Source organism: Schistocerca piceifrons, chromosome 4 (assembly GCF_021461385.2).
Source record: "Schistocerca piceifrons isolate TAMUIC-IGC-003096 chromosome 4, iqSchPice1.1, whole genome shotgun sequence".
NCBI lineage: Eukaryota > Metazoa > Arthropoda > Insecta > Orthoptera > Acrididae > Schistocerca > Schistocerca piceifrons.
Genome location: NC_060141.1, coordinates 156,944,170 through 156,956,401, shown reverse-complemented (window position 1 = coordinate 156,956,401; position 12,232 = coordinate 156,944,170).

The window sequence follows — 12,232 nt, the reverse complement described above, 5'->3', positions numbered from 1 at the left end:
TCTGCTGATATACCAACTGACTTTCGGAAAAAAATCACTCACACAACTCTCAAGATTGCAAGAGCTGAAAAGTACGAGAATTTCCGCACATTCAGCTTAACAGCTCATGCATTCAAGTTGCTGATAAGAATAACATACAGAAGAACGGAAAAGAAAATTGAGGATATGTTAGATGGCGATCAGTTTTTTAGAAACGATAAAAGCACCAGTGAGACAATTATGATGTTGCGGTGATAATGTAAGCAGGACTAAAGAAAAACCAGGACACCTTCATGGGATTTGTCGACCTTGAAAAAGCGTTCGACAACGTAAAATGGTGCAAGATTTTCGCAGTTCTGAAAGAAGTGGATGTAAGCTATAGGAAAAGACGTGTAATATACACAATGTACAGGAACCAAGAGGTTTATTACAAGAGTGGAACACCAAGTACGAAGTGCTAGGTTAAAAAAGGGTGTAAGCCAGCGATGTATTCTTTCATTTCTATTGTTAAATCTATACATCGAAGAAGCAATGGCGGAAATAAAAGAAAGCTTCAAGAGTGGAATTAAAATTCAAGGTGAAAGGTTATCAAGGATAAGCTTCGCTGAAGACATTGCTATCCTCAGTGAAAGTGAAGAAGGATTACAGGATATGCTGAACTGAGCGAACATCCAAATGAGTGCAAAATATGGAGTGAGAGTAAATCGAAGTAAGGAGAAATAGCAGAAATGAGAACAGTAAGCAACTAAACATGAGGACTGGTGATCATGAAGTAAATGAAATTGAGGAATTCTGCTACCGAGGCAGTAAAATAACTCATGACGGACGGACCAAGAAGGACATAAAAAGCAGACTAGCACCGGAAAAAAGTGCATTCATGTATCGAACATAGACATTCGTTTAAGGAAGACATTTCTGAGAACGTACGTTTGGAGCAGAGCATTGTATGGTAGTGAAACATGGACTGTGGGAAAACCGGAAAAGTATGAACTGGAAGCATTTGAGATATGGTGATACTGAAGGATATTAAAAAGTAGGTCGATTTATAAGGTAAGGAATGAGGATGTTCTTCTCAAAATCGGTGAGGAAAGGAGTACATGAAAAATACTGACATGAAGAAGAGACAGGATGATAGGACATCCGTTAAGACATCAGGAAATAACCTCCAAGAAAATAGAGGGAGCTGCAGAGGTTTAAAAACTGGAGAGTAAGAAAGAGATTGGAATACATCCAGGAAATAATTGAGGACGTAGATTGCTATGTTGCAAGTGCTACTCCGAGACGAAGATGAAAATTTTTGCACAGGAGAGGAATCCGTGGCGGGCCGCATCAAATTCATCAGAAGACTGATGTCTAAAAAACAAAATCTGTGCCCCATCGGGCATCGAATCTGATCCAACACCTTTCACGGGCAGTTTCTTACTAGCTGAGCTCAATTCAGATTTTTCACAGGTTAATTCTTATAAAAAAAATCCAGTCACTGCTAATAATGGTATTTATTAATCCGTGATATCGTCCCTAGCAGTTTCACAGCGACGAGTTCATCATCAAACGGTTGTTAAACGCAATTAGGAATATTAACAACCTCTGGCGTTCAATCTATCAATTCTAAACCAATAACGGTGCTATGAGGTCTTAATACACAACATCATAACAGTGACTGCTTGTTATTTTTGTGCAAGAATTAATTTGGATCTTTACATGGCTACGCTGTCATCATGAACATTTTCGAAGCGACAGCGTCAAATCCTACAATCTGCCAGCATGCAACTACGTCCTTCCGCCCGAGCTCTTAGACGCTATCCATCAGATTTTTCCGTTCTAACATTCCTGGGGGAAAGATATAGTGGAGAATGGTTTAGCCACAGACTGAGGAATGTTTCCAGAATTATTATTTACTATGCAGCAGAATGCACGCTGAATTGGGAATAAATAACATCTTTCTGACTTTTTACCTGAAGCATCACTTTCCCTGACAAACGATATTTACACAAAACGGTACTTTATAGAGCAAAGACAGACAAAGGAAGAGAAATTTTACCTTTTTATGAATTGGGAAATCATGCACGCCACTCCAAAAACTATATATCTGTTGCCTCCTATCTACAATTTATTTAGGCTGGTTACAGGACGTGATTAAAGTTAATTGCAGCTCCCCATCCTTTTGCTGATTCCCTTTTATTCCGGATCTTAATTTAGGTAAACGGCTTCGCCAATCACCGTCAAGTATAATAACCATTTTTACGTCTTTCAGCCATGAATTATATTCCCATTCGCGCTGGCTTAATTACAGGGTGTCTTCCAACGCGTTTCCCATACGCCCTATCATTGTTTCCGTCTTTTATTTTTCGTAGAGTAATTAAAGAACGGCAGTTTTCCGCTAACCACCTGATGCAGTTTACTTCTGTCTTCCCAGCAGTCACAATAACGGACAAAGGCATTTACGAACAGAGGATAAGCATACGCATGTCTCATGATTTCGAACTGCAAATTAAAAGATTTTAAAATGACACTTTGGGAATGAGAGAGATAACAGCTTCATGTTCGGTCGATAACGGTATCATTATAGACCGAGCACAGTCTCGTGTAGGACGAGGGTGAGGTGGGAAATAGATCATCTCCTTTTCAAAGAAACCATCCCAGCCTTTGCCTTAAGAGACCCGTCTCACTCGGTGTCACACTGCAATCCTACTATCGTTTACGAAAGAATATTTGCGCAAACATATTGATGTGTTTTGGCTTTAAAATAGCTTCGTAGGTCTGGCCTTGTGAGACAATCAACGCAACGAAAGCATCCGTTACAGTGTTTCCTCTACTACGTCTAACAAAAGCAAAGAAAGGAAAACGTAAGATAAGATTACAGATTACACTCTCTTTGACGGCGAACTCATTGTTGGTGCATGGTGCCAGAATAGTCTAGGATAAGTAATCGGTTTCCTGTATGAAGAAGCAATTTTGTGAAATAATATGAAATAAAAATCTGGATGGGCGCGAATTCTAATCCTCCTTCCCCAACAATCAAGTACAGCACAGTTTGACAAATAGGAGGCACACCTAGAAATAGTTATGACGAAACGGCACACCTAGAAATAGGTATGACGAAATGCAGCGGTAAGAGCAAAGACTGGAAGCAATTGCTATGAGAATAGGATATGATGAAAGAAGAAGACGTGGTTAGTCGAAAAAATAAAAAGCTCTACTTGCAAAAGCGTTTAAACCCACGGCTCAGGCAACATGAAGTAACAATATAGTAAGTCGTTGTTCTGAGGTGCAAGGAATGTAGGCGTGATAAGGTCTAGCCCAACACTGTGTAAACTGTTACAACTTTTTAGTAGGCGTGATCAGAAAAAAGCGTGAAATTACAATTTGCTAAGAAGAAGTTTCGGTTGGCTGACCGCAACCTTCAGATCTATGAAAATAAATAAATAATTGATATACAGTTAATGTGATCACTTAACCATCTTTAAAACATACATTATTTAAAAGGTATTACGACGAAAAAATAGTAAAGAAAAGTACCGTGCTACCTAATGAATCATTATCTAAGCACACTGTTGCCCATAACAACATTATTCCTAAGTGAAATTCAGAATGTATAGAGACACACGGACAAATGCGTCTGAGGTATTTTCAGTTTATTTCCATTATTCTGAGTTATACTTAGCAATGATGATATTGTGACCAATACTGTACATGGCCAGCCGAGTCTTTAGCAGGCCTGGTACATTATTCACAATTTTATACTTCAATGCTTTTTAAATAATGTATATCTTTCTTAAATGTTGATAAACTCACATTAATTTATAGGCAATTTTCTGCTTATTTTCACAGGTTTCAAAACTGTTGTCAATCAACGACAACTGGTCATCAGCAAATTGTGATTTTATGTATCACTGGGATTAAGAAAATTAAAAAAATTAACAAATAAATCGGATCACTGCAACTCCGTCACCCGTGGATATCAGGTATTACAAACTATGAGCAAATGATCAAAAGTATCCGGACACACATTGGTGAACATTAATATTGGGTGTATCACCAAGGACTTTTATGACGGTTTGAGCTCTGTTGGGGACTTTTTCAATGACGAGTCTGAATATCTATGGAGGAATGGCAGCCCGTTACTCCTCAGGAGCAAACGCCAGAGAAGTTAGTGAGGCTGGACGCAAGGGCCTGGAACCAAGTCAGTTTCCTGACTTACCCCAATGCTATTCCACTGGCTCGAGGTCGCAAGTCTAGACAGGGCGGTCCATTTCAGGAATGTTGTCGTCCACAAACCGTTGCCTCATGGATGCTGCTTCACGACCGGATGCATTACCATGGAAATGGAGACAATCATTGACTCCGAACTGTTCCTCTACTGAATGCAGAATACACAGTGCTGTAAAATGTGTTCATATCAAATGGTTCAAATGGCTCTAAGCACTATGGGACTTAACATCTGAGGTCATCAGTCCCCTACTTAAACCTAACTAACCTACAGACATCACATACATCCATGCCCGAGGCAGTATTCGAACCTGCGACCGTAGCGGTCCGAACTGAAGCGCCTAGAACCGCTCGGTCACGCAGCCGCCTGTGTTTATATCCCTCCGCGCTTAACGTTTTCTAAATGTAACCAGGAAAGACATTCCCATACCGTAACTCAACCTCCATATTTCACTACACACAATGGCAGGTAACGTTCTCCAGGTGTTGGCCAAATTCTCCAGGTGTTGGCCAAACTCAAACGCTACCATCGGATTGCCACAAGATCTAGCGTATTCGTCACTTCAAATCATTCGTTTCCAGTCATCCGCAGAAATGTGTGGCTTACGAAGAGCTATTCGACTGTTGTAACCAATCCTGATTAGCTCCCTACGCACTGCTTCTGTACGGACAACAGAATACTCTCAGCTTCCTTTTTTTCTGGCAGGTCAGCCTCTCGTGACGTAATAACGTCCGAACACTTTTGATCATACAGTATACACTGAACTGACGAAAACTATATAGTTCCATCACAGTTTCGATAGAAGCTCTGGTGCATGTCCCTCATAACATAGTAGGGCCCCTATCAGCCTGCATTCGTCGAACGGTGCGTTGTATGTTTCGAGCAGCTGTTCGTTTTTGTGTTGTATACAGACGCCAACATGGAACTGGTATAACAAGAAACGTTAATCATATGACCAGGCGACCAGTAACCGTTTATCAGCGGTCCAGTCTCGATAATACTGCGTAAATGACGTCATTTCTTCAACTTGGGGACGTCGTCTGCTGCGGAGCTCCACGTCCAACGGTGTACGCTGAACACTGTGCTCCGAATCACATTGTATTTTGTCTTCAGATTTGCCACAGATTGCCACCTATCATACTTTACGTAGCATGTAAGCCTTTGAACTCCGCCTACTGTAATGAGGATTGGACGTCCAATACCTCGTCACCAATATCGGTAGATACGACAGTAGCATTCTAACAGCCGACGAGTATTGCCGAGATGATCATTCACATGCTCCGGGCCATAGCAATCTTTCAAAGTCACTTACGTCAGTGGATTTCCTCATTTTTAACCCTATGGTCAGTAGAATGATCTCTCACTCTTCTCTGCTCCGCTCATAGGACCAGAACGCCACTGACAAACATCCAACGATGTTAGTAATGAACCAAAACAACAAAAAAGTCTAGTGAACGTGGGATTTTAAATGTGTAACTTAACATTATGAGGGCGAGTTCATATTCGCTACTATGAGAGACATGTCTCCTACCGAAAACACTTTGCTTTCTGTATTTTGAAACCTGGCAGTATGAACCAAAATAAGAAAAAAATGTGCAGTAAATATGCGCTCTAAAGTGCATACCTCAAGAGCTTTGAGCACTTGTTCATCTTCGCTACTGTGAAACACATCTCTTCTACTGAACAAGTGCTCATAGCTCTTAACGAAACATTGTAGAGAACAAGTTAACTGGGCATCTTTTTCTTGTTTTGGTTCATATTTTCTCCTGCCGGAATATGGAAAGCAAAGAGCTGGCGCTAGAAGAAATTTACTTCACAGTATCGAAGATGAACAGGTGCTCATAGATGTTAAACTATTTAATTTGGAGCCCATGTTATCAGACATTATGTTCTTGTTTTCGTCCATAATACCACCATTGAAAGTTTATCGGTAAACTTCTGGTTCACACCGTCTACTTTCCTCACAGCGTGACACGACCGCAATGCCAACAGGTGATATCCATTCTTGCATTGGACAGTGGTCACAATGTTATGGCTGCTTAGTGTATATTATACTAAACAGACTTTTAAGAAATGTAGAATATCGTTGTTTTCAAGAAAGTCTCATAAACCAAGTCACAGGGTTGTGGCGAGCGCAGCGGTTCGTCCTCATGAATGTCATTTGAAGTACAGTAACATTAAGTATCATGAAAACCATAATCTTGCAATAATGACCACAGTGTAGATGGCACGTTACTGCGTTATAAAGCCACGTCACTCGTAAATGCAGCAGATTGGTCAACACAGTATGACAAAATCCTCATTCACTTATAAGAGGTGAACTTGGGGATTAAGAACCAGCTTTAGCTGTAGTTAATCCTTTTGTTATCAGGTCACAACTGGTTTCGTGGCAATGAGAACCACATTCTGAGGTGACATGTAACTAAATCGTAAGAGCTAACTAGCCTGGAACATGGAACCCAACATTCATTGTAAACCAACCCAATAAACCAAACAAACACTTCCAACAAAGAGTTCCTGACACTTAAATTTGTGTTAGATCTAACGTATTTCTGTTTTTCAGAACAGCATTTCTTGCTGTTAAAAGTCTGTACTTTATATCGTCTTTATTTAAGCTATCGTTATTTTGCTCCACGTATACAGCGTTGTGCAAATAAAAGTGGCTCGGACGAGTGAATACGATTGGAGGTGAATGTATGCACATAATCACACCCCGTGTGCGCCTGACATGTGATCCATTGCACCTATTGAAGCACATTTACACAATCTTCACGCCCTACAGAGTTGTTAGCAGAGGTCAGTCTGGTCGCAGCCCTAACAGGCCACCCAGGTCACCTGATCTGTCAGTGTGCGATTACTTTGTGTGGGCAGTCTTCGAGCAACAATCCTTACAGTCTTCAAGAACTGCAACAGACCTTTTAGGATGAGACTGCAGCAATTCCAGCAGGTCACCTCCGATGCGCCTTCAGCAACGCGGACAAGGGCCCCAAAGTGGCAAGAGATGAATGGTGGTCATTCTCAACACCTACTATGGTTAGGTCAGTATTGTGTTTCATTCCTCTACTGTGTTTCTTTGACCCTAGAGCTCTGTTCGTCGTGGCACTTATTTGCTCCACCCTGTGGCAAGACTCTCTAGCTACTTCTGGTGTCTCATTTCCTAATTCCCTCAGTATCACCTAACTGAATTAGACGTTTAACTATAGGGCATAATTTACGTGAAAAAAAAAAAAACATGTTAGCTTATATCTTCACGTCGAGTACTTTCTTATAGTTTTTGCCAAACTACTGACACTATCCTCCTAACATTTGGAAAATTTGCTCTTGTAACTCAACAACAGTTTCTTATTTGGTGCGAATCTGTTCTTTCATCCACTTGTGGAAGAAGACGTTCGAATGGCCCACCTTAACTGTCCGGGCTGGTCGTCCGTGAGGGCCACGGAAACACAACCGCAATGCTGAGAAATAAGTGTCTAGGCACGACAGGACGTGAACGACCATGTCGTTAAGTACGCATGTGGATACAATGTCACAACATATTTAGGGGTACTAATTCTCACCCCCTATGAATTCGTCCTCTGTAGTGCAGTATGTTACCTTCTTACCAATTAAGACATGAGCATTGTTATTAGACTAGTGTATCCCATAATTTTGCTTCATACTTAAAATGATTTTATTTCCTAACAGGACTATTGCAAATGAAAAATTCGATGTTGATTGGTAGTCTGATTCAGAGTTTAGCTGTTGCTCACGTAATTAACTGTCCAAATGGGCATATCGTCTGGCGGGAGGTAATGGTGTAAAATTCCCGAAATCAGTTATACGAGTACGCGTTGTCTGTTCTTTCTGCCCAAAGGAAGCCATTTGTTGTGATAAAAAGCAATGACTACTTCCACAACTAGTGATAGTTAAGCCCTGAAACATCCAAGCTATGTAGAAAGTATAATTCTTATGGCTCAGAAAATAGCTGGCAAACCCAACAGCAATAGTTAACACATAAAGTTCCATCATCCTGCGCAACTGATAAAATGGGCTTGGACAGCTGATATCTGAAAATTACCCAGTGAGTATACTGATTTGTAAACGCAGTAAACCAAATTGAACGAGTGTTAGTTTCCTGCTTATAGCAACGACCTGTGCAATGAGCATATTTCCTCAGTTTTGTAATCATTGATTTTGATTTAAAGAATCAGTAACCAATCTGACTGAGCACAGAAAGCCAGAATGGCGTCTTTATGTAAGATCATATTAATGTACGATTTCAGACCGCACAACATGTAACAAGTAGTAATCATCGAATCAGCATCCGTTGATCTAACTTCTCTGGTTCCACGGGTAATTGGGACCAAGCAGTACCAAGAAATCTAACCACTTTTACTAAACCCAAGTAACTGAAATGGTCTCCCCTAACTCGCTATTCATTTTAGAAATTCCACAACAACACTCATAGCCACCAGATAAATAAATAAATGTAAATGTCGTGTGACTAGGACCTCCCGACGGGTAGACCGCTCGCCCTGTGCAAGTCTTTGACGCCGCTTCGGAGACTTGCGCGTCGATTGGCATGAAATGATGATGGTTAGGACAAGACAACACCCAGTTCCTGAGCGGAGAAAGTCTACGACCCATCCGGGAATCGAACCCGGGCCCTTAGGATTAACATTCTGTAGCGCTGACCACTAGCTACCGGGTGCGGACAGCGCCCACATGAAGTAGTAGTAGTAGTAGCATATCTGAGAATTGTATCGTCTGCGAATCTTGCTATGCAGGACTGAAGCGGGTCAGGTAGATAAATGGGATCCGACAGTTCTCTTCCCACCTCAATTTTCTTCAACATCTGCGGAGCGTAGACGAATCTGCCCCTTATTAAGCAATTTCGAGAAACGCCGGGGCTTCCTTCCGGCTTTACGCATTGCTAGCGATGGAGTGACAGCTGTCGACGGGCGAGCACGTGGCGTGCGCACGAGGTGCGTGTGCAAATTCGTGTGGCGGGCGCTGACACGCCACGTCGTGGGAAAGAAAAAACGCTGTGAACCAAACCAGTGCTTGCGAGTGCAGAACTAATTGCTGACCCTGATAGTTACAGCGTGTACCTGCAGTTGGGAGCGATGTTCTTAGGCGGAAGGCTTAGTAATATCAATAGCCATTAGAAAAAATCTAGCATTATCTTTAGCGTTTCATAAATTACGACGATAGTATGGGTAACAGACGGAAAGGGAAAGTGTAACACGTGACCTACAACGATATTTATCAAATTTTGCCGAGATATTCTCCACATAACGTGTGTTAGATGACTAAACTTCCATTCCTTGACCAGCATTAACGTCAGTATTAGATGCAACTCCCACAGGTACGAATGTACTCTTGTTGCCGAATTTCTTGCCGTGCCTGAAACACATTCTGTGTCAGCTCATGAGGACTACTGACTGGAGGTTGGTGTGAAAGCATACGACTTCCCACCACATCCCAGATATGCTCTCTGGGGGTGAGGTTAGGGGGCTCAACAGGGCGGTCGAGGATCTAACATTTCTCCTTTTTGTAGTGAAGTATGGTGCAGGCTCTTACATGCTGTTAGGTACTCAAGTCGAGAAGGGTATGAAAACGGAGTTAACCATTCTTACCAAAGAGCGGCGACAAGTCAGCCTCACTGCAACAGTTACCGAATCAGTTCTGTTGTCATACCCCATTGCTCCTCAGACATTCCAGGTATTGGAGAGGTATCAGTATGAGAGTAGCTGCTTCCTGTTCGGTATGGTGTCAGTGATAAAGGATGCATGCTAGTACGAGATCTCAACCCAGCTTCCATTGACATGTACCCGACAGTTCGTGATGACACTTTGCCTGTAGCATCTCCCCTGTCATCAGCTGTTATCATCCACTTATTCGTCAGATACAGTCGATCAATCCTAGCACCCTTTCCTGATGTAGTCCTTCTCGAAGGATTAGAGCTTACTGCCACACTGTTGTCCTTAGCCTATCTCTCCAGCATTCGTTCTGAAGCCATCGCATTAAAACCAAGTATCTTTGTGATCTATGTGTATGATGCTCGCATGTCATCGTGCCAATGATTCGATCTTTTCCAAAGTCAGATAGATTGGATAAATTGCACGTGCGCATCTTCTGGGCATTTTGTGTATAGAGAGCCACCTGAAAAATACCACTAACGTCAGTCACACACAGCAGCCATCATGGCTTTCTTCTGGACTGAAGTTAAGCTCGCATAAGAATGAAATTTCAATCAACATAGCCCACAGGCTTGAAAATACTGGAGTATTAGTTTCGTAGTATTCGGGTAAAGTGTCAACGGTGTAGCAGTTTCCATTCCCGCCACTACATTTATGCATTTATATATTTTTATATACTTATCTAGCTGCGGCACATGCCTTTGTTTCATTCTGCACGATTAACACCAGCTCGCACGTTGTCCCAATGTACCGTTATAGTGCGCGAAAACCCCATGTGTTTAGACAGGTCGGAATGTGTCTTTGTACATCGGTCCTAATTTGTTGAATACCGTTCAGGACGTGAAACACTTTAGATCTAGGCTATAGATCTCTGACCTTCCACATCGTGCTGTAGTACATCCTGAGAAAAAGAAGCGCATAATGTGATGAAAACAGTCTTCGTTGCAGAATTGGTTTTATTTCTGAATTATTCAAGACACGCGTTTCGCCCAATACAAGAAATCTTCAGATTGACCAGTACAGTGTTCGTAAGTGCGTTTTGGTTGCTACGATTAGGGCATCTGCAAAAATATACTGTCCTAGTCATACATAGTAAAATAAATATATGTAGTAAATATGACGAATGCAGTCTATTTCTACCGATGCCCTAATCGTAGGACTCAAAACCCACTTACCAACATTATACTGGTCACTCTGAAGATGCCTTGTAATGGGCGAAACGCGCATCATGAATAAGTGAACCTTAAAACCAGTTGTGCAACCAAGACTGTTCTTTTCACCACAGTCTTGCACTGGTCGTTGTACCAACAAGGCATAAATTGGAAATCCTTTTAGCGCTGAATGGACCAAGCAAGGAGGACGTAACAAGCAAACTAGCATAGCCTTCAGAGCATTCTTCTCTCAGAAGAAGTCTAATAGTATCAATCCTAAATCTTAACTTGAGAAAAGGTCTTCTCAAAATGTAGATCTGGAGCATAACACGCGTGAAAGTGAATTATCGACTATAGAAAAAACGAGGAGCGTAGCATGTTAAATCTGGTGTAACTGAAGTTTGTTATCTCCCCCCCCCCCCCCCTCTCTCCAAATACAATTTGCCGTTACCCTCCCTTTTCATAACCTGCGACATGATCTTAAATAGAACTGTGATCCAGAAAGTGTAGACTAAATTTCTTTTATTTCCGTCTATAAACACAAAATCACTCCTTAGACTACGGATTTCCGTCAGCGCTGAGCATCTTTAGATCTGTTTTAAAACACATCCCAGTGTAATGACGCCATAGTGGCATCGTCAAAAGATGAACACAAAATCAGCTTATCATCGTCGCAAGTATCTGAAATACGATAATCAGAATATGTTCAAAACAGATCTGAAGGTAGTTATCGCTGACCGAAACCGGTACTTTAAGGACCTAACAATTTTGTGAGCATAGACGGAAGTAAAACAAATTTATTCTAATCTCACTTTTAATGAGCCATAGGTGCTAAAGATTTTCGAAATAATGCCATTACATCATTAATATTATACTAAAACATTTTATACTGTTCATTTGAATCAGTGGTTAGTACATCGTTTTAGCATAACTTCCAAGGAATTGCAGTTGATATATACGTAATCTGAATCTGAGTAACGCAGTTTTTTTAAGAGCAGTAACAGCAAACAACTTTAAAAACTTTGGAACTTTACAATTTATGCGTTATAAAACAGGGATATGCATCACCATAATTAATATTTCAGTTAGCTCTGAGAATGTGAACGCAGATCTGCAGACTACAGTCTGTCTCCTTTTCTTCTCAGTGGAGCACCTATCCCTCTGCTGTTTCGCCTTTCTGCAACTGCCTGGTGTATTGTCGATTTCTCCGT